Below are 21,984 nucleotides of genomic sequence, written 5' to 3'. Positions count from 1 at the left end.
CTGTTTAGTTCATTAGCTATAACTGTGCATGTGTGCGCACTCATGCACACACACACACACACATGCACACACAGTGTGTGTGTATGTAATATATACATACTAATAATTATATATATATATATATATATAATTCCACTTACTGTTTTCACAACCTAATATACTTTTCTTTCTGATTTTTTTTGTTTTGGCAATTAAAAAAATACACTATGGGATTAATCAAAATATAGCCATACAGAAGCCTTCATAGAGACATGCTGAAATCCATAGTTTAAAATGACATTTCAAATAATATCATTAACAAAATTATGTGAGGAAAGATCAAATAGTTGTATTAAAAGTTACCTCTTGGGGGATTAAGGTAAAGTATGAACGTGATTCTATCATATAACTGCTAATTTTTGCTTGCTGCTTTTTTACTTGATATTACCTTAATGGTTGAAGGACACAAAGTTACTTTTGTAGTTTGTTAGAGCTTTCTCTATTTTAGCAATGTTTGAAAAATAATCTAAACATCTATAATAGGAATGATAACTATCTCCAGTATACTAACATAAAGTTAAAGCATCTTTTCTGTTCTCATTATACAGAAATAGATGGCATACCTGTAATTTCATTATTTTGAAAACATATTTTGTCTCTAGACTATGTTCTTTTTCCATTTTGAAATTGAGCTTTAGAATGAGTTTTGCAATATTTTTTTTCTGCAGTGATATAAAATACATATAATGATAAGGTACATTTCAAATAATGTCTCCTACATGGTATAAATTATACATCTTGTGAATTCGTTTTGTTAAGATAGTGTTGACTTTTCTAGAAGTCCTGAAAAAATCCTGTATTTAACTAGTTCAAAATGAGAAGGGCTAGAATAAATTGGAATGATAATTATTGGATTTAGTCAACTCTGTGTGGCTGGATTCAAAGTTTAGAAGGAATATATTAATATTTGGAAAACAATTTTCATTCAATATATTATTTAATTTTGTTTATTTTTGTATCTTAACTGACTCTGGTGAAGAGTGTCCTTTTTTGCACAGTGAAAAAGCTGCATTTCTCAAAATTGGTGTCATTTAAGTCATAATAGTCTTCTTGTACTATTTTGGGGATTGATTTTCGTTGGAAAACACAAAACAAAGTTTCACACAGGGCCTAAGTATTTCAGAATATAGCACTTTCCCTATAAATGCAGTTTAACACAGGGCCTAAGTATTTCAGAATAGAGCACTTTCCCTATAAAGTGCAAAAAATAGTAATTGGAGGATGAGCAGCTTGTAGATGTTCATAAAACGTTTTAAAAATGAATGTGTGCCACTTAAAAACTTTTGCATTTCTTAATATAGAAACAAGTTATATTAAGCCATGAGAAAGGACAGGTTTTTATTTTTTTCTTTCAGAAAATGCCACCATATCTACAAAATCTCTTTCACTTCCATTTTAAATTTTTTTTTTCAACATTTATTTATTTTTGGGACAGAGAGAGACAGAGCATGAACGGGGGAGGGGCAGAGAGAGAGGGAGACACAGAATCGGAAACAGGCTCCAGGCTCTGAGCCATCAGCCCAGAGCCTGACGCGGGGCTCGAACTCCCGGACCGCGAGATCGTGACCTGGCTGAAGTCGGACGCTTAACCGACTGCGCCACCCAGGCGCCCCTCACTTCCATTTTAAAAGATACCTTACTCATAATTTCAACCAGATTGAAAAAATCGTCTCATAAAATTTCTGGTACAAGAAGTTTACTGCTTTGCTCTCTTTTTACAAGATGTGTTTCTAATTATCTTTCTTCCATATAAATGTATATTTCAAGTGCAACACAATTATGACCAAATTGATTGGTTCTCAAGATATTTACAGCCTCTTAGATTTCTATAGCTCTGTGTAACAGTTTTTATAATTTTATTTTAAAATAATTTTCCATGTACTAAGAATTGACCTTATTGACTCAAACTCATTTAATTAGTCTTTTACTATATGCATAAAGAAGTTCCCTTTACATTGCTGATACTGGTGCTTTGTATTTTTTACTTCATCATTTTTGTGGAAGAATTAACCAAAGTTTATAATATTTTCAAAGAACTATTATATTTGTTTTAATTATTAAGTTTTATTATTTTATATTATTTCCTCCATTCTGAATTTTTAAATTTTATTATTTTTTTCTGGCATCTTGAGATGGTATATTCACTCAATGAATTTCTACTGTAATTTGATATAAGTATATGCACTAAAGGCTATGAAGTATCCTCTGAGCAAAGTGTAACTGCATCTCATATTTCATATGTTGTTTCTTCATTATCCTTTATTTTTGTTTTAATATTTCTTTTCTTTTTTGTGTGAATGAGAGACTGCAAGCAGGGAAGTGGGGGTGGGGTGGGGAGAGTGAATGTTAAGCGGGCCCTATGCCAGCATTGTTCCAGACGAGGGGCTTGATCTCATGACAGTGAGATCATGACCTGAGCCAAGATCAAGAGTCGGACATTTAACCAAATGAGCTACCCAGGCACCCCTGGTTTAATATTTCTTGTAAATCATAGGTTGCTTGAAGTGTTTTGTTCCAAATGGGTGAATTTTTGATTGATTGATTGATACTCGTTTCTACTGTGTCACAGATGTCTTAGAAGAAGAAATAATATAAGTCAAATCTTGAGAAAGTCGTAATGTATCAGAATTCCTGATAAACATTCTGAGTGTATTTACTAGTAGAATGTTAATGGAAGGTCTTTATTTATAAAAAGTTTTAACAGTACATAATCTGTCAATATAATTTATTATACATAAATGTTTTTTATGGATTTATGGTATTCCAGATTGTCCAAAAAATGTGGAGTAGTCAAAAAGCCTGCTAATCAGTTCCATTAATTAATGGCTAAAAGTGATGATATTCTAATTTTTTTTTTACATTTATTTTTGAGAGAGAGAGACAGAGTGTGAGCAGGGGAGGGGCAGAGAGAGAGGGAGACACAGAATCAGAAGCAGGCTCCAGGCCCCAAGCTGTCAGCACAGAGCCTGATGTGGGGCTTGAACCCACGAACTGTGAGATCATGACCTGAGCCGAAGTCAGCTGCTTAACTGACAGAGCTACCCAGGTGCCCCCAAAAAGTGATGATGTTCTAAAATCAAAATAACTTTTGTTGTGTAGCAATCTCTGTATTTACACTGCTTGGAAGAAACATTTTCTGTTAAATCTCAAACCAAAGATAGGCCCAAATATATGAATCAAAAGAGCATTTTGGTGGAGTTGTCATGGGCTGTGACAAAATCATTAATTTTGATAAATATAACATTAGGTTCATGTTAATCATAATCATAAGCCCACCTTGGGTTAATTGCATCCATACTGTCCTACTGCAACTCGTTGCTACTTATAACCTAATCCCAACCAGCCACTTGACTGGCATTTCTGACTCCACCTAAGACTGACTATAGTCTCTTCTGTATAGAACATTATAAGTAAATTTTCACCAAAGCATAATAATCTCAAAAACACATGGTTTTGGGGCACCTGGGGGGCTCAGTCAGTTGAGCGTCCGACTCTTGGTTTTGGCTCAGGTCATGATTTCATGGTTCATGGGTTTGAGCCCTACGTCCAGGCTCTGTGCTGACAGCAAGGAGACTGGTTAGGATTCTGTCTCTTCCTCTCTCTCCGCCCCTCCCCCTCTCACTCTCTATTTTCTCTCTCTCAAAATAAATAAACTTTAAAAAAATGCATAAAAATATGGTTTTTAAATGAGCAACTGAAAGAACTTCACAGTTTGAGGACACCCATGACAATGGTGGAGGTCAAGAAATAGAATGTTACCCATGTTGCAGAAGCTACCCTAGCTTTCATCCCAGTAACTACACCTTCCCTATCCCATGGTGAGAACTGCTGTCTTGCCATCTAACACTATGGTACTTTTGTCTGGTTTAATGTGAAATGAGTGATAAAATATGTGTGCTTTGCGTGGCTCCTTTTTCCAACATTATCTCATAATAGCCATCCTTGCTGAGTATATTTCTTTTATTTTCTGTCACTACACTGTTGGTGAACATTTGGTCTGTTTCCATCTATCTGCCATTATAAAACCATGCTTCTCTGATGGACATTTTTGTGGTATTTCAGTATTCATGAACACTCATGTATACCTACGAGTACAATTACCAGTCTTGAGTGCCTATATTAATAAATTTACTAGAAAATGCCAAATGATTTTTCCAGGTTGCCCTACTGATCTATAATACCACAAGCAACATATGAGAGTTCCAGTTGCCTCACATCCAACACCTGTTCTTTTCAGGCCTTCATAGTTTGTTAATTGTGTGGTGTGTAATAGTATCTCATATTTTTCTTAATTTTCATGAATGAATCATGAATTTCCATTAATTTGTTTTTAATTTATATCACTGCAGCTGATAATAAGATGAAGCATCTTGTCAAATGTTTATTGGTCATTTGGATATACTGTTTAATGAAGCGTCTAAAAATCTCTTGCCTGCTATTTTATTTTAACGTCTTTTTTTCCTATTGATTTGTAAAAGTTTATCATGTTTTCTGGAAAAAAGAAGATCCCCTTTCAGTTTTACTCTCATGATGGTTTTTAATTTTTCTTAATGTTTATTTTTGAGAGAGATAGACACAATGTGAGTAGGGGAGGGGCAGACAGAGAGGGAGACACAGAATCCGAAGCAGACTTCAAGCTCCGGTGTGGGGCTCGAACTCACAAACTGTGAGATCATGACCTGAGCCAAAGTCAGACACTTAACTGACTGAGCCAGCACCCAGGCACCCCATTCTCATGATGATGTTTGATCACAAAAGTTGTTAATTTTAATGTAGCTCAATTATTAATATTTTTCTTTATGTGGAGTGTTGATTTCTATTTAAAAATATTTTCCCCCCAAGTTCATAGTTTACCCATTCTGAAAGTAATGCTCCGTATCAAAGCATCCCAGTATTCAGTGGCCTCAAACAACAATATTTAATTTTTCATGACAAGTGTGCAGCAAGGTTGGTATTGGTAGGGTGACTCTGCTTCTCACTGAACAACATGTACTGCTGCTGTACTGCCTTTGCTTTGGGCTTCAGCTCAGTTGGAATGGCCCTCCAAGTGCCTCTCGTCTTCCTCCTAGGACTGGAGGGCTCGCTGGTGCATGTTCTTCTTGTCAAGACCAAAGTGGGTGATGAAACCCTCAAAGCTTCCTAAATCCTGAGCTTCCAAATGGCACCTTGTCATTTCTGGTTTATTTTAGTTACATACTTACATACATACATACATACATACATACATAAAAAGATTGGTGAAACGAAAGTCCAGAGGGGACAAGAGGTTAATCTACTTCCTCATTTTAGGGGCAGAAATGGCAGCCTCATATGTCAAAAGTTTGGGTTAATAATGAAATATATTTCATAAAATAGTGAAAACTATTCTCATATATATTCTCATATAATCTTCATTTTTTAACATTCTTTTTTAGATATAAATTCTACCTATATCTGACTACTGTGAATGGCTAAGGTAGGGAGCAAATTTTTATTTGCATTTTTATATGGGTGTTCCCATTTAATAATTAGCATTTTTTTAAAGACTGGCTTGCTTATGCAGTTCTGAAATGACATTTTTATAAAGATTAGCCTACTGTTAGTCTCTATAGCATGTCTTGGGCTGTAAGTGTATCCTTGTGACATAACCACATTATTTTATTGTTACAGCTTTAATAACATCTTAATAGAGTAAATCCTTTATTTTTTTTTCTTTTTGGAGAATATTTCAGCTCTTCATGGAGGAATACAGTCCATATAAATTTTAGAACCAGATATTCAAAATCTGTTAATTTTTTTTGATGGGGTTATGATTGGAATTAAATTGAATCAGTAGACAAATTTGAGAAATACTTAAATGTTTACAATGATAAGACTTATAATACTTTAAGCAACTATAAATTGATTTAGGTCTTCATTAATGTCTTGTAGTAATGTCTAATAAATTTCTGTACAAAGCCTGGCATATCTATTAGAATTTTTACTGAACATTTATATTTTTCATTTATTTGTGTTATATCATTTCTAAAAATCATGTTTTGTATCACTGAAATATAGAAATGCATTGATTGTATCAGTGGCCTTGCAAGCAGTAAACTTTTGGATCCACTTAAATTGGATGACACTTACTTGAGGTCTCTGTGGTTTTTATAGACTAGATCATACCATCACCCATAACAATTCCTTTTTAAATTTCTTTTTTGTAAGTTTATTTTTGAGAGAGAGAGAGAGAGAGAGAGAGCGAGAGCCCGTGAACAAGGTAGGGGCAGAAAGAGAGAAGGAAAGAGAGAATCCAGAGCAGGCTCCGTGCTGTCAGCACAGTTTCACGAACTGTGAGATCATGACCTGAGCTGAAATCAGGAGTTGGACACTTAACCTCTTGAGCCACCTGGGCGCCCATCCTTTTAAAATTTCTTATACCTTCTTTTTCTTCTTATTCACCTATTGCACTGGCTAAAGTCACTGTGCAATGGTGAATAATGCCAGTCTCAGAGGAAGATCTTCCTGGCTGTTTTGTAAAGTATAAATTAATTCAGTTTACTTTTCTGTTTCAAACACCCTAAAGTTTTCCCATAAAAATTAAAATAAAATTTGAATAGTCATGGAACTCTGGCTACCTCTAGCCTTTTTTTCTGTATGTTTCCCTCGATTATCTCACTTTAATTATATTTGGTTATTTGCTGTTTACTTTCATTTATTTTACAAAGATGCACATAATCCTCTTGGTGGGCAGTACACATTTAACGGTTTCTTCTAGCTTGCCATATTTGTTCACATCTAGAAATCTAACAGTTGATTTTTTCCCAGTATTTTAATTTTGAAATAGTTTGTTTTACAGAAATAGTTGCAAAAGTAGAACAAAGAGTTCATGTGTACCCAGGGAAAATATATTATATAACCATAAGACATTGCCAGCACTCAGAGAATTGCTGTTAGTGTACTGTTTTTTTAAATGTTTATTTATTTATTTTGAAAGGGGGAGGGGAGAGAGAGAGAGCGCAAGAGCAAGCAGGGAGGGGCAGAAAGAGAGGGAGAGAGAGAATCCCAAGCAGCTCCTGTGCTGTCAGTGCACAGCCCAATGTGGGGCTCGATCCCACAAACTGTGAGATCATGACCTGAGCCGAAATCAAGGGTCAGACACTTAACCAACAGAGCCACCCAGGTGTCCCTGTTAGTGTACTTGTTAACTGGGCTGCATAACTTAACTTGGATTTTGGCAGATTTTACATGTACTGTCTTGGGGAGTGGGAAGGATTTGGCCAGGGAATAACTGTGATGTTTTATCACATGAGTAAAATATGTTTCAATAACTGTCACCTCAGTCAGGATACAGAATGTTCCATCACCACGAAGAAATCCCCCCTGCTAAGCCCTTGTCAAACCTTTCCACCAATCCTAAACCCTGGTACCTGCTTATCTATGACCGCCATTGTAATTTTCTATCTTTGAGAATGTTACCTAAATCTAATCATTCACTATGTAACTCTCTGGGATTGAATTTTTCTTCACTCAGCAAGATGCCCTTGAAATCCATTTAACATTTATGTATCTATCAATGGTTTGTTTCTTTTTGTTCCTGAGTAGTAGTTCCTTGTCTGTTTATCCATTCACTGTTAAAGGACATTGGGGTTGTTTCCAAATTCCATGTTTTTGGCTATTACATGTGCAGCTGCATGAAATTAACATTCTCCCAGTATTGTTACTTGTTTCTCAGTCTCACTTCATTCATTCAGGTCTGTAATAAAGTGAGATATAATATTCTATTTCCTATATACAGTGTTTTCTAACTCCCACATTGTAATGTAAGTCCCATATCAGAAAGGACTTTATTCATCTCTCACATCCTGATTCCTAGAAGAATTCTTGATATAAATTATTCTTATTAATGTTTGTTAAGTGTTAAATGTTTTTATAAAACTACTTACTATTTCTTATTTTATATAGCTCATCAATAATTCCATATACTCCATCATTAGTCTCCATTTCCCACTGAGCCCTTGATCTTGGTATCACTATTTAAAATCAGAATGTTTGCTCTATATTATACAGATATCAAGACTTATCCTAATTTTTCCTTCATACGCAGAGACTGCGTCTTGTGAATATCTGCTATAATTCTAAACTTCAGTTCCTAAATAAACATCATCAATGCATTTTGAGGGGTGACACTTGTGTTCAGCTCCTCAACTATATAATGCAACTTTGGTGAAATATTTTTTACCTGTTAAAATGTTAGGTTACCATTATGTAACCTGCTGTTTTTATTTTCATTATTTTGTAGAGAGTTGTGAGTAAATAATAGTATCAATACAGACATTTAGAGAGTATTCATGGAAAAATAAAATCATTTGCTTATAAAGCACATTCATAAGACTATAGCCTTAATTATTTTATAGAAGACAGGCAATAAATGATAGAAGATAGTTTAGGTGTGAATAAAATTTCATTCTGAAATACCTGTTGCTAATTTTAGTTCAACAATGGACATGCTAATTGTGAGAAAATAGCATAAACATGTGACATGATTCTAATGTCTCAGCTTCCCCATCATCTGTGTGAGAATATAAACAGAATGTTTGGGGTCAGTAAACTCATTAGGATAGAGCACGGTGCTAATAATTAATAGGATTTATTTTCTTTAGCCATTTAAAGACCATTGAGAATCTGATGTAGATAGGCGAAAACTGCATGCAAGCAAGACCATGTGTAAACATTTTTACCTTAAGTAATATATAATCTGAATAACTGAAACTTACCAGAAACATACATGTATACACACACAACCCCCTACCCCACTATACAGTGGAGTATGGCTGCCAAATCTAAGACAATGGATGTATAAACTACCTCTCATTATTTCCTAAGCTGGGCTTTCTTATGATTAATTTACAAACATTTTTGAACTTCTACCTTCATGTTCTGTAAATACCTTGAGGTCTAAAAATTGAAATAATTGTACATTTTAAGTATTACTTTAATAGTGAAATGTAAGTTTTTGTAACAGTTTTTCATTATAGAAGACATCTCTCCCTTTACTACATCTAAAAACAAAGTTTAACTTCCATTAAGATTATTCCACTAGGCAACTTTGTAACTCCAGTTCATTAACTTATTTTTTTTTAAATTTTATTTGTTCACTCAATAAGCATTTATTGAGCAGTTTTTATAAGCTAAAAGTTATGCTTGTTGTATAGAGTTGAAAACAGTACAGATAATTCCTAAAAACTTATATGTACACACACAGATACACACACACAATGAAAAGCCATCAAAAGAGAATGAGAAGAAAGTTCTAGTGCAGGAGAACAATGTTGAGATAATATAAACATGAAAACTGATATGCCCATTGAATTTATCAATGTGAAAGGGACTTTAGGGATGAAATTTAGGTTCAGTAGTTTATTATGATACATTGTTAAGAGTTGTGAAAGAGAAATTGTGAGTATAGAACTTTAGAAGAAAGAAATAGGCTAATAGCAAAATAGGTATGTGACAAAAAGATACTTTGTTATTGCTTTGTGTGTGTGTGTGTGTGTGTGTGTGTTTTGTTTTGTTTTGTTTTTTATTTTAATGGGAAAGACTAGCATCCACTTCAATATGTGGTTGTAGTTGAACTGTGAAGGCAAGATGTTGAAATACATTTCACAGAGGATAATAGATATGCCTGATTCGGTAACATATGCTCATTCTACTGAAAGTCATAGTTGCTTAATCAGTGCACTGAGAAAAACCATACAAAATTATTAGTTTCTTCTGTCAGAAGTTTTCCTTCAATTCTTAATTCTACTTTCATTTACTTGATACCATAATAGAATTTTCTCAGTGTAGGAAATGCTAGATTATTGTAAACAGAAATAATCCACATTAAACTTCATATTTTGTAATGAATTATAGCCCTGTTTTTCTGTGTATGAGATGCAACATGATGAAAATATAGAGTTCACTAATGTTAACTTCATTGCTGATTGATAATTGACAACCATGTATATTATAGTCTAAATGTTGAGAACTCTGAAAGAGAATAAAAAGTCCTAAAGAAGAAATGTTAGATGTAGAGTGGTGAAGACATCGAAGGAAAATGGAATATAAGGGTGTAAAGCAAAGGAACGTTATTCTTGGAAACCAGCAAAATAAGACATGTTATGAAGATAAATAACTATAAGATCATAGAAGTAAAACAAGGATACAGTTCTTAAAACCTGATTTTTGTCCTATACTTAAATTATATTATTTAATGGAACTAAATATTTATAATTGATTGTACTGTTTCAATACCTATCCTCAATGATGAAGCCCTTTATCTCTCCCTCAGCCTAAATGTACTTTATTACTTTATTTGACAAATTTACTAAGAGTCTAACATGTCCACAACTCTGAAAAGTACTATAGATAAAAAAAGATGCCCCATTTTGTGAGGAGATCCAATAGTTAGGGGAAAAATGCATATAAACTGATAAGCTGCAATAAAATTTGCTAAATGTAATTACAGAGGTTACAAAATGTGCTACAAAATGGGAACAGAGAGAACTGAGCAATTATACACCTAGGAAATAGGGGAACACTTTATTGAGAAGGTAATATGTAGATGTTCCCCGAGTAATCAGTAAGAGAATCTTCACAGCCATTAAGAATGAGGAAGATAGATTTCAGTGGAGAACTGGGCAAGAAGCTGCAAGGACAGTGTTATCTTCTCACATGCAATTGTAAAGTTCTCATCAGAGAAATTGGCATGCCACCTGATGAATTAGAATATGGTAAATAGGAATCCTGTGCTCAGAGAGCCCATATGTCTGTGTTCTGATGTAGAGTACCTCCTCTAATTCCTACCTTCTTTTTGTGGGTATCTTCTATTATGTATCAATATTGTCATTAATATGTGTCCTTTTGAGGCTATTTTAGCCAAAATGTTATAACTAGTCTTAATAAAAAGACTGTAAAGTCTCCATGTGTCATTCTTAGGAGTCTTACTGGTTAAGAGAAAGGTATAAATTGAGCCCAACAATGAATCTAAACTGTATTTCTATTTGACATGGATAGCTTTACAATGCCATTAATTAATTAATTTTATTCCTTTTTTTTTTTTTTTTAGTCTCTCCTTTTTTTTAGTTACTCTTTAATTTTCCGGTATAGTTAACACGTAGTGTTATATCAGTTTTAGGTGTACAATATAGTGATTCAATAATTCTATACATTAATCAGTGATCAGTACATAATTCAAAACATTTTTAATGTTTATATATTTTTGAGGGAGAGAGAGAGTGTGAGCAAGGGAGGGGCAGACAGAGAGGGAGACAAAGAATCTGAAACAGGCTCTAGGCTCTGAGCTGTCAGCACAGAGCCTGATGTGGGGCTCCAACCCACGAACTGTGAAATCATGACCTGAGCCGAAGTCGGACGTTTACCTGACTGAGCCAGGCTCCCCAACATAGTTTTTTAAAGTGTTCTGTCTCCCAATGTATTATTATGTTGAGTCTGTGGATGAAGAAATCAACGAAACTGACTTGGCCCCTATCTTACAAGATTTATATTTGGGAGCTGGTAGGGAGGTGTGCATTAAATCAACCTTGAAAACATTATTGATTTAAAATTGTGTTGAGTACTACAAAGGAGATGCACATGTTGTTTTAGGAAAAAAGTGAAGCTAAACTTTCTAAATAGGGAATAATTCCCAGAAAAAGATAAAGACGGATATTATCATAAGAGAATATGGTTCCTCCTGCAGCTGCTGTTATTAATATTTAGTTCAAATTATCAGAGCATTTTATCTTCCATATGCCTGATCACTATTCAGTTTGGCTGCATTTAGTCATCAATTTAGCACTTTAGAAATTAACTAGGTCTTGGTTTCAGAGTCAATACTACTCCTTTCTCTTGCCTGACATCTAGTGGGAGAGAGAATCAGTGGGAGAATCACCAGGGGAAAATAAGTGAAGACAAATCCCTAAAGGGAAAGAGCAAAGAAGATACTTTTCTGGATCACTGTATTTTATAGAATGAGTAAGACTGTACACGTTTATTATGATAGTATGCTTCTCTGTGCTTTCACTGTGTATTCTGCTGCGATTTTAATATATTGCCCTACAAATTTCCCTAGTAATTAGCTGACAGTATCCTCCCCTGATGTTGCATCATTGGCTGAAAAGTAGCTTTCTCCTCATTATGGCTTTCTTCTCACTAATCCTGAAATACTACATGCATTTATAATTTAACATGACCTCAAATTAGCTTATTCAAGCTCTTCCTGGAATATGAGGGCACTATTTAATGGCGTTTAATTTTTCTGTCAAATCTAACTTTCAGACTCACAGAGATGAGGATAAATCAGCATATGGATTTCAAGGTTAAGAAATTGACTCAAATATCATACAAAATAATATGCCTTTAAAAGATTTTTTTAATGTTTATTTTTGAAGGAGAAAAAAGATAGTGAGCAGGGGAGGAGCAGGTAGAGAGGGAGACACAGAATCAGAAACAGGCTCCAGGCTCTGAGCTGTCAGCACAGAGCCTGATGTGGGACTTGAACTCACAAATTGTGAGATCATGACCTGATCCGAAGTCAGATACTCAACCAACTGAGCCACCCATGTGCCCCAATATATCTTTTATGTAAGAATTTAATCAATGTATCTTTGTAAAGTGTAGAAGTACACGCAAATGGCCTTACATAGCATGTCAAAAGATACTTAATTGAGGTAGTTTTACTTCTAAGAGAGTAGAAGTAGCTACTGACATTCATAGTTTCATTACCAGTAGCTCTACCCTGAGATAAGAGGGAAAACATGTATTTACAATCGCTGTATCATTTTTAGGTCTATCGTGTGTGTGTATGTGTGTGTGTGTGTGTGTGTGTGTGTGTACAGTATGTCACTGTACCTTTAGATGGTTTTCAAGTTTCTTTTTGTAAACAACTAATTCTATAGGGAATTTTTAATTGCCCACAAATAATGAGATAAAAACAGAACTTTCAAATAACTTCAGTTATGAATGCATTAGTCTCTTCCACAGGCAGGCTCACACTGATTAGTAAAATAGAAAGTATGAATATCTTGATATTTCCCGTGAGGAAGTTTAAAAGTAACTTTTCATCATCTTCAATCTCCGTATATTCATTTTCATATTCTATTTTTTTCTGACTTTGCTTTTAAACTCCAGTGTCTTTAGGAAATCCCATTATTTCCCTTTGCTTTATGGTTGAAGTTATGGCCTTATGTTTTTCACTGCTCTTTTGTTGTTTTGTGAACAAGGAACTGTTCTCAATGGCAGTGTGTAATAATCACAAGAAAATTATAGTCACAAACATATAAAAGGATAATTGGTCAAGTAGGTTATATTGGGTTAAGAGATTCTCTAAAATTGGCAATTTTCTTTAAGTTATAAAGAAAGTGTTTTCAAAAACTGGTGAGGCATTTGCAAGGAAAAATGTACAGCAATAAAACAGGTATAATAAAAAAGAAGAAATGAAAAACTTTAGATAGGTGAAGGTTACCAGAAACGAATTTAATTGAATGCCAAATACAACCATAGATTATATTTTTAGGATAAATAATGAAATGTATAATGAAAATAATATAAAAACTCACATAATTTTAATATTGTAGATAGCTAATATACTCGCCAAAATTTGATTACCCCGATAGGGAATAATAAGGGCTAATTGTCATCAACATGGAAGAAACTAGCAAATTATGTAAAAATGCCTGTGAATCTGTATAGTACTTGGGGGAAAAAGAAAATGTGTGAGCCTCTAGAAAATAAAGTATACTTTAAAAAATACCCTTTAACTTGAAAAACTTAGATGTTGAAAGAAATGAACTGAAAGCAGAAATACATGAGTCCTTTTGAAACCTAAAGGCATATGGTAATTCTCTAAAAATAATTTTAGTCATGTAGTACTTAAGAAAAATAATCCTCCATTTGAATACAAAAAGTACTTTGAGGAACACGATACCTTCTATTTGGCCTGAAAGCATAGATCTGTAGTATATTAGAAGTTGAGAAAGCTTTTGAACATATAATGTCACTTTTACAGCATGTACTAAATTGATACAAATTCCCTGAAAATATAATATATTAAATCAACACATTTATTGTATACTTGTCATATAAAGCCATGCCTACCTGTGTATAATATGATCCAGGCCCCATGTGAAGCCATGTAGACATCTTTTGGGATGTTATGTCATTGTAAAAAGGGCCAAGTTCTCGTGAAATGAGAAAACATGTGACCTGGCTTTCACTGGTCTGACACTTAGCAAGAAAACCACAAACCATACTCGTAGACTTGAGCTTCTTAGGCATTATTTGTGGAGTCTGTAAACAGGAACATGCTCAAGTGAAGATGAAGAGGAATGCTAGAAAGTTCTTGAAGGTACAGATTGTTACAGATTTGTTGCTGTATTACCTCCGAGCTGTTTCCTCTGACATCTTCCTAGATGAGCCACTCGATCAAGCTAGATACATACGAAGTGACAGGATGTGGGTTTCACAGGAATTACTCTGGTCAATATGTTTCATGCTCTTATCTAAGCTGATTAAATATGATTGCATACTCCGATTATTTATAATAACTCTGATATCTATCCAGACATGGAAAATCACTAAAATTCTTCAACTTTTATTTATTTTTTTTATTTTTAAATTTTTTTTAGAAGTTTATGTTATTTTTGAGAGAGAGAGAGAGGAGAGAGAGAGCACATCTCATGGTATCATCTCGGCATATCCTAATACAACTAGTGTCAAATTCAGCCTTTAGTATGAAAACATTGTAGGTTAATTAACATTTCACACGTGTGTGAGTATGAGAGGGAACTTGGGTACAGAAAAGCTGAAGCAAGTCAAGTTTCTGAGAAGCAAGTAGTGAAGAATGTTGGTGATAGGTGATTTATGCTGTGTGTGTGCTTGTGAAGGTCTGTGTGTGTGGGAGGGAGCAAGTTGCAGAGCATTCTTAGCCTAACCGTCAGTGCAGGAGAATTGTATAAATACCATCGAAAAAAATATGTGAATATTGGATAGTTTTATCTATTCTGTAGGGACAATGTGAAATCCCTATGGTAAAAATAGAAGATAATGCAACATTGTTTTTGGAGGGGGCACTTCCCTAGTTTATTTCACTTCTGTAAAAGTGTAAGAACTGTTTATGATTGATTGATTCAAAATTAGATATCCTAATAACAGGTCAGGTAATGTATACTGAAGTCACTAATTGGTCATGCTCAAGGCTTAGTATGCTCAAGCCTTCTGTTCCCATCAAAAACTTCCAGTCACTGTGCTTATTTTTCATCTTCTGTTGGCACCGCTAGGCCAACATTTAATAATTAAACTACAGTGTCAACTTTCCCTGGATCTCCTGCCAGGCTGCTTTTCATTTTTCTGCAGTGGTCAGCAAAATATGATTGGCCTTACTACATATTTATTACGGATAAGCTTTTCTTATCTATAGTCTTTTCTTATGTTCCCCATAGTATCAATTCTAAATGTGTTGTATGTTTCTGTATATCAGTAAAAGAAACTTTACTTATGGTACTGAGAATTTTTAGGTTATTGAGGATTTTCCTTCAGCTCTTCTCTGTTAACTGAAAAATACCTGTATTTTGTGCCTATATTAAGTCACTCTTACTTTCACTCACATTCTTTTCTAGCCTTCATAAATAATTTGTTTGACCAATTAGTGACTTTATATCTTGTTCTTGACTCATCAAAGTTTAATCTGCAGTGAATCAAACTCTTCCTCACTTGAATGTATTTAACAGGCTTTTATCTATGATGATATTGCTAATTAACATCCCTCCCACTTGCTAATGAACTATATAGTTATGAAACAAGTAGTATTGATTTAAGTCAACCACTTAACACAGACTATTCAGAATGTGTCTTATTGCCTGTCACTATATTTAAGTTGTTGTTTTAAATGTTACTATTATATAGATGAAAATCACCAAAATAGCACCATCATTCATTCATGCATTCAATCAACATTTATTAGCTGTACTGGTAAAAAAAAGATTGGTCCCTGGCCTTAAATAATTTACATTCAACTGAGATGGTAGAAATTCAACAAGTAGAAAGATAGATTATCTTTCAGCTGATAATAAGCACTATAGATAAACAGAACCTGGCAGGTGAACAGAAGAGTGGATCGTGCTCTTACAAATAGATCAGGAAGGTCCCTCTCTTGTGGCAACCTTTCAGCCAAAATCTGTGGGAAAGGAGAAAGTTCTCCCAAGGGAGGGTCGAGACAACATGTCTAAGGCACAAGCATGATTGGTCTGTTTAAGGAACTTTCAGAGAATCAAACATGTTAAGGGGATAGTGTTAGGGGAAGAGGCCAGGTTACATGAGCTCAAAGGAAAAAGAGAACACAAAGAATTTTGGATTCTATTTTGAGTGAGATGAGTACTCATTATAGGTAAAGCACAAGAGATCCCTAGTCTGACATATTATGAAAGGAGCCCTCTGGGTGTTGTGTGGGAAATAAATAAGTAAGGAGAAGGGGCAAAACTCTTTGTTGTACAAAAACTCTTAAGCAAGATGGCCTTAGAAAATTTGCCCTGGTTTCCAATGTGGTTCTCCTCTGCCTGCCTATGAGTTTACTTATTTGATTACTCTCTTTTCTGTTCTCTAAGTGTAAATGGCAGAATTTTCTCTTCATTGGCTAATCAGAACATTTTCCTTTTTTTCTGGTTTTGTTTCCCTGAGAATACTTCAAACTTTTGTAATGTAAGCCAAAAAGGACCAATGGCATTTTTATTGGTTTACAGGTAGTGAGTTTCTCTCTGTTACATTCATATATACACATGCACATATACACATGGGTATATTTGCATGCACACACATACATTTGGTTGGATTGTGTGTAAGTTCGAGAGATCAGTGGACACCTCTCTCAAGAAGATTCAGTAAGAAAAACCTACTCTAAGGGAGCTCTGCAATGTTGCTTCAAATGTATGAAACAAAGTGCAGGGGCTTGAAAGGAATATTGAAAAAGGAAATATTTAAGGATTTAGAAGCTTTAGTGGATCAAAGAGTTGAACCCATTCCCAGGGCAAGAAGATAAATTATGTAATAAGGTAAGTAATAAGAGTAATAAGGTAAGTTGTCAGGAGATATTTTTATCAGTGCCTTGTCCAGTATATTTACAAATAAAAGATTATATGCAATAGATGCTTTATCTGACAAGGTGTACCCAGTATAACTATTAAAGCCTGGGTGAGGAGACTGGGTAGAGTGTATCAAAAATGGATGATTCCTTCTGAGAACCTTATAATTAATATTAAATAAGTATACACTAGGTTTTGTGTAAACAAGATGGGATGGGTAAAATAGTTACTAGATAATTTAAACATTGCTTAGAGCAGAAAACAAAACAAAATCACTATAAAAGAAGAGAGGACTAGAGATATTTTATAGAAGTATTAGTATAAACATAACCATTAGAAAAATATACAAACCTTCCCTGAAAACGAAAGTACATATTTTTTTAAAGTAGGCTCCACACCTAGCGTGGAGCCCAACACGGAGCTTGAACTCAGAACCCTGAGATCAAGACCCAGATGCTTAATGGACTGAAGCCCCCGGGTGCCCCTAAGGAATAAAGTATCCTTTGAAAAAAAAAAGACACTACAGAGGTGCCTGGGTGGCTCAGTCCATTAAGCATCTGACTTCGGCTCAGGTCATTATCTCCCAGTTTGTGGGTTTGATCCCACGTTGGGCTCTGTGCTGACAGCTCAGAGCCTGGAGCTTGCTTCAGATTCTGTGTCTCTCTCTGCCCTTCCTCTATTGTGCCTACTCTCTCTCTCTCTCTCTCTCTCTCTCTCTCTCTCAAAAATAAATAACCATTAAAAAATTTTTAAAAGCTTTCAGATTGTCAGAAAAACATCTAAAAACCCTTCTGTGTGGCAGTAACACATGCGGAAGTAACACGTGTAGAGGTATTTAAAAGGTGAAGACTAAAAAAAAATAGTCAAACATGTACCAGGAAAATGCCGATAAACAAAAGTAGAGATTGTACTCTTGATATTTAACGAGTTAGATCAAATATTGAGACAAAGAGGACTTTTAAAAAAAATTTTTTTTAATGTTTATGTATTTTTGAGACAGAGAGAGACAGAGCATGAATGGGGGAGGGGCAGAGAGAGAGGGAGACACAGAATCGGAAGCAGGCTCCAGGCTCTGAGCCATCAGCCCAGAGCCCGACACGGGGCTCGAACTCACAAACTGTGAGATCGTGACCTGAGCTGAAGTCGGACGCTCAACTGACTGAGCCACCCAAGTGCCCCAGAGGACTTTTTTTTTTTTTAATAGTACAGACTACATACCTAGCAGTGAAGTTCATACAGAGAACATTAATAAATATTTGTCTAAAATTCAGAACATTGCCAATTGTCATAAATCTGAAACTATGGGAGATACAACCAGAAAAAGTTAACAGTAGCAATAGGCGTCTTCCAGGGGTGGAGTAGACCTATAGCACATAACCATAATAGTTAAAGGAGATATTATATGTAACTATGGAGCTTGGGCTCTGTGATGGTCAATATTACCTGTCAACTTGGGTGGGCTGTGGTACCCAAACAGATGGTCAAACATTACTCTAGGTGTTTAAATTAATATTTATATTGGTGGATTTTGAGTAAAGTACATTGTTCTCTGTCAGTGTGCCTCATCTAATCAGTTAAGGGCTTAATAAAATAAAATATCTGAACTGGCCCTGAATAAGAGAAGATTCTGTAGCAGATAGATTTTAGATTTGAATTGGAACATCATTTGTTCTAGGTTGCCAGTTTTCTGGGCCATACAGCAGATTTTGTATGTGCCAGCTTCTGTAATTGTTAGCTAGTTCCTTATAATAAATAGATTTCTATATATATACACATCCCATTTGTTCTGTTTCTCTGAAGAACCCTAATATTGACCTCCATAAAAGATACTACTCCTTTTTAAGGATCTGCAGAATACTCACACATACACACACACACACACAAAGAAAACAAAGAAAACTGGTTATCCTTTAGTCCACAAATTTAATCCATGATTATAAAGTGGTATTGAGAAAATGGAATTCAAGGAAGGTTTCCCAGATCATAAAATTTACATGATGCATAGGAAGGAGCCATCCTTGCAGAAGTTGCTGGAAAAACCCTTTAGAGAAAGGGAGTAGAAAGAAAAACTCCCTTGAATTGAGAAAGAAAATCTCAGCATTTTTCAGTAACAAAGTAAGCTTGTATGGCTTGCCCAGTATAAAAAAAAGAGACTGTGACATAAAATGATTATGTAGGAGGATTCAGCAAGGGCCACATCACAAAGATCATACTGGAAAAATAATTTATTCCAAGATTAGTCATTTCATGGGAATTTTTTAGTGATCTGATAGCGTTAAAAATTGTATATAATATTTGCAGAGTTAAAGTAAGAAATGGAGCAGAGATACCAGTAATTAAGTCATAACATGTGGTGACTGGGGTAAGTTAGAAGGAGTGGATATGCAAAGAAGTGGAAACCTTGAAATTTTGCATGTAAGATCAAGGAAGTTTACTGACTGAGTAGCTATAGGGTTAAAAGATAAATCAAGAATGATAGAGACAAGTGCTTAGGATCTTGCTTTGCAGTATAATAAGTGATGAGATAATTATAGTGTACTATGTAGCATTTGGAAAGAACAGATAACCAGGACTTGGGAGACCAATTAATACATTCTACAGGAAGGGGAATCTAAGCTAAACCAAAAGGGCTAACAGGGAATGGGCACAAATTATTTTAGCCAACAAATAGTATGTATAAACACCTTGGCTAATATAGAGACAATAATAACTATGCTGCACTAAATTGAATCGGTTATAAAGCTGGTGAAGTTATCAGGTGCCAAGTTATGAAGGACCATATGAGGCATATTAAAGATTCTAGACATTATTTAGAAGGTTATAGATACTTCTTGAAAGTTATTAAACTTGGGAGTGACATGATAAGGTTTGCTCTTCAAAAGAACACAACAGGTGCCCTTTAACTAGGAGATTACAGAAAAACATTATTAGAAAAAAAATTAGACATCTGTTTTAGGAAATTAAGTAGAATAATGGTGGTCCAAACTTGGGTAAAATATAGAGGTCAGAGAGAGTACTGTGGGAGAAATTAGGTGATTTAGCCATTGGTACATGATAAATTCCTTATCAGATAGATATTCATAGGCATTTATATGGAAAAAAATGGGCTTACTTTAAAATACTCCAGCACTATTGCAAACCACAGAAAGTAGAACAAATAAGATGGTCAAAATGTTGGTAATTCTTGGATTGAATGGCAAGCACATACATTCTTAATACAGTGTTCTCTTCATTTTTCTCTGTGCTTTTAAATTTCTATTTACAACATTAAAACTAGTGAGGAAGGGGTGCCTGAGTGGCTCAGTCGGTTGAGCGTCCGACTTACGGCTCAGGTCATGATCTCACAGTTCGTGAATTTGAGTCCCGCGTCAGGCTCTGTGCTAACAGCTCAGAGCCTGGAGCCTGCTTCAGAGTCTGTGTCTCCCACTCTTGCTGCCCCTCCCCCACTCATGCTTTGTCTATCTCTCTCTTTCTCAAAAATAAATAAACATTAAAAAAGACTTAAAACTAGTGAGGAAAAACACCCCTTAGAACTACCACTGTATGGAAAAAAGAGTGAGGCTGTTTATGTCATGTCTTTTGGTAGTGATAGGAGCAGTATGTAGAAAGAATGCTTTTCTGCCATGTATTTGCAGCACAGTTACAGGGGTTTTTCTGCACATCTCATAATAGAGTGTGCCACCTTTAAAACGGAACATGGCTTGCAGTGGGCCTGAAGGCAGCAGGAAGGTTGCTTGTCCATACCGCTGCCATGACTGTGCTGCCTGTAGTGTGTGGGGGGCTCCTCCGGGGAAGAAATCTACGAGGAATTGAAAGCACATTTTCCACCCCCAATTACAACTTTCAGTTTGTAAGATTCAGACTCCTGAAACTCCCTGATAATTGTCTTTCCCTGATTACATAAAAGATGTTTCAAGGAATTGAGGACTGGGGGAAAAGTGTGCTCATTCATCAAAAGGTTGCTATATATCTCAGTAACATCCTCCAGTTAAGTAAATAAGAACATCTTAAATAAATTACATTATTGGTTTCTGGAACGATTTAAAATTATTATTATCATTTTAGAGCTTGCTTCCTTATATTATTGGACATAGTAAAGGAAAGCATTTCTATGCAGTCTAATTTCTAAAGAGCTAACTTTCATAGTTTCTTTTCACTATAACAAAGCATAGGAGGGAAGAAATTAGGTGGAATATAGTCTATCATAAATAAAGTGCCATAGACACTTTAGACGCTATAGACACATAGACAAATAAAGTCTATCACAAATAAAGTGGAAATGTTTCTTGAAAAAAAGAATGTGCATCGGTGCCTGGGTGGCTCAGTAGGTTAAACATCTGTCTTCAGCTCAGGTCATGATGTCATTGTCCCTGAGCTGGAGCCCCGCTTTGGTGAGCCCTGCTTCTCTTCCCTTCCCTTCCCTTCCCTTCCCTTCCCTTCCCTTCCCTTCCCGTCCAGTCCCGTCCCGTCCCGTCCCGTCCCGTCCCGTCCCGTCCCGTCCCGTCCCTTCTCCCCACTTCCCCCCACCCCCGGGATTCTGTCTCTCTCTCTCTGCCCCTTGCTCACTTGTGTCTTCTCTCTCACACACACACAAAAAAATGCGCACAAAACCCTATTGCATTTTAAAGAGTAAATGGGAAAATTAGAAGGCGTTTATGAAAAAAATATGTAGATTTTACTTACACGTGTAGATTAATATTACATACTTCTCCCCTTGTTTTCTACAAATATGGATATAGTCATATTACATAAAATGTTACTGATGGGTATGAATGCAAATACACTTTATAGTTATTTAAAATAAGGCCTTAAAATTATAATATCCAATATTTTAATAATGATAGCAAAATATAGCAATTTTATTCTTTTT

The sequence above is a fragment of the Acinonyx jubatus genome, chromosome A1, assembly GCF_027475565.1.
Source record: "Acinonyx jubatus isolate Ajub_Pintada_27869175 chromosome A1, VMU_Ajub_asm_v1.0, whole genome shotgun sequence".
Classification (NCBI taxonomy): Eukaryota; Metazoa; Chordata; class Mammalia; order Carnivora; family Felidae; genus Acinonyx; species Acinonyx jubatus.
Note: the sequence above shows the minus strand (reverse complement) of the source record.